At 36.8% G+C, this 2,391-nt stretch overlaps 1 long non-coding RNA gene across 1 annotated transcript; it reads left to right on the top strand.

The window, feature by feature from the left end:
* The first annotated feature begins 335 nt into the window (after positions 1-335).
* On the top strand, positions 336-2,391 carry LOC110053678 (uncharacterized). The gene is made up of 4 exons (XR_016206632.1): positions 336-408; positions 622-712; positions 1,325-1,390; positions 2,017-2,391. It is a non-coding gene; the product is annotated as an uncharacterized LOC110053678 (long non-coding RNA).

Raw genomic sequence — 2,391 nt, 5'->3', positions numbered from 1 at the left:
AATTGTGACTTAAATTGCGAACGAAAACTGAAACATGAGGAAAAATGAGACGTGCCTATTGTGTAGCAGTGACAGATGCTGTTGGACGCAAAAGTAACACTGTATTTCATGCCAGAAAATAAGCGATAGGGCTGTACAAGCTGAAGGGAATTTCAAATGTCAGTATAGCTACTACAGACTGGAAACGTGAAATAACTACTCACTCTATGTCCTTAATAAGATGCATATTTTGTATTACGTGTATAAATAAAAAGCACTCCGTGGCCAGTCGAAACTGAAAGCGTATGCGGGGCCATGGCTCGAAAGTCTGATAGCTTGCGTGTCATTGTTATTTTGAAGGTGCCTCCGTTTTAGCTGCTAGAGGCTAGAAATTTGAATTTCTTTCTGATTTGAATATCTCAACGAATGGTAAGTACAGTAAGTTTAACTTAGCTTCAATACGTCGATTCTGATGGGTGGGCGTTGAACGGAAAATTCATCTTTGACTCTCTAAAGTAATAATGTAAAAAGGAGGGATTTGAATTCCTTTCTTAGTAGAAGGCTATCCATATCTTGGTGTTAGTTAAGGCATGGAATAAAATATACAAACAAGGCTGTGATGATTCTTCTGTTATCTTGTAGACAAACTCCTTGAAGTACTTGTTGTGATCTGACAAGCTGTACCAGGTTTTCAGAGTTTTTTTTTCTCCCACATTCCTAAAGGAAATTAGTGGTGAGTACATGTTTGATTTGATTCAGGCTCCCTCTAATAGTAAATATAATAGTATAATTTGTATAATTTATTAATTTATATTGCGCTTTTTAACATGTAATGATCAAAAGCGCATTGCAATATTAAATATACTAAATATGTACATAAACTAAATAAAATACCCTCGCCTATTGATCGCTTATTATTTTTCATACGTACACACTTTATTGAACCTCCTCCCTGAGATATTCAGGGAGTACTCCCTTTTATGAGCGGTGTGGGTAAGTGTTGCCTCAAACGACATGTTTTTTGAGCCATTTTGGTCTAAAATTAAACAGATTTTGGCCATTTTGGTCTGGTATAGCGATGGTTTTTGGACTTTAGTCAACAATTAGGCATGATTCTCATAAGAAACTTACCTTATCGTTGTTACTCATCGTTTGAGAAGGGCGATCTTGGTGCAATATAAAAAAAAACATCGCTAATTTGAGAGACTTGATTTATTATTATTTTTTTTTTTTAAGAAGCGGGCCACGTACCCCTCCCCAGTTTCGGAGAATGTCACCACCACCACCCTCCCGGACAAACTTTCTGCCGTAAACTGACATACTTATTTTTTTTTTCCTCTCGCAGCGATCAAGTAAACGATTCATCTTTGGACTATATCGTACTTAGAAGGGGCAAGGAACTCTTGAAACAGTAAGTTTAAGCATTGTTTGTCTTGCGTCATACATATTACGTTTAATACTGTAACAATGAAGGGATAATTTTAATGTTCAGTGTAAAAAAATACGCTTTAGAAAGCAGTCCTCGGTGACTTTCAGTTTCATGTGCGCTGATCTTCGTCTGTGGTTTTTCTTGCTTGTGTTCATTTTGTTTGTGACTATCAATTTCGCACGGCTGTCTTAGCTTCTGATTAGCAGCGACATGTGTCTATCTTTGTGTGTGACCCACAGCCTTGGGCGTTTTTACCAGTGATCTTCAGATTTCCGCGTTTAGTTTTGTCTCTGAATTGGACGTTTTACGCCTATCTGTGTCTGTGAAAAAGACTTTTAGTTTTGCGTGTTCCTGTAGATCTGGGGCTTTCAGTTTTTTTCTGCCCTATCTTGGTCTTGACATCGTGCTTCTATATCAGCTTGGAGTTTTATGCAAAAACAGACTTATAAAATATTACTGGATGAGGTTTATGTGATATCCAGAATAATCAAGGTCGAGTTAGGGGTTATCACATAAACCGAATCTACTAATTGTGAGTTTAATGTATAACAATTAAAGGAATACACGTCTTGAATAAATTTTTTGAAGGTTTTCCTGTTATCCAATAGACAAACAAAGTCCGATGTAAACAGACACTGTCGTTACGTTTGTATTCTTTTATCTGAGAGAACAGAAATTGGTGAGTGTTTACTGTGCTATTGGTTGTTGTCCTGAACAAAAATGGCCTTAATACCAAGAAAATATTTCTTGAGGACGCTAATCACATTTGTATGCCAACTATTTCTAACATTAAAATTATGAGAGTCCTCTTACGCCTTTCTTTAAAACATTAGGGAGCGTAAGCAACGACGAAGACGACGCCTAGTGAAAAATGAATTTAAATTTTACCAACAAAATTCGCAATTGTATAGATCTTTTCGATCCGCCAATGGCTCTTAAAACGTGCTCAGGCTAAATACGCAATGACCGCGTTCAATTCCAAA

This window comes from Orbicella faveolata, unplaced genomic scaffold, assembly GCF_042242905.1.
Source record: "Orbicella faveolata isolate gen_17 unplaced genomic scaffold, um_ofav_v1 contig_14, whole genome shotgun sequence".
Classification (NCBI taxonomy): Eukaryota; Metazoa; Cnidaria; class Anthozoa; order Scleractinia; family Merulinidae; genus Orbicella; species Orbicella faveolata.
The sequence above is the reverse complement of the archived record's forward strand: the minus strand, read 5'-3'. Positions and strand labels throughout refer to the sequence as shown.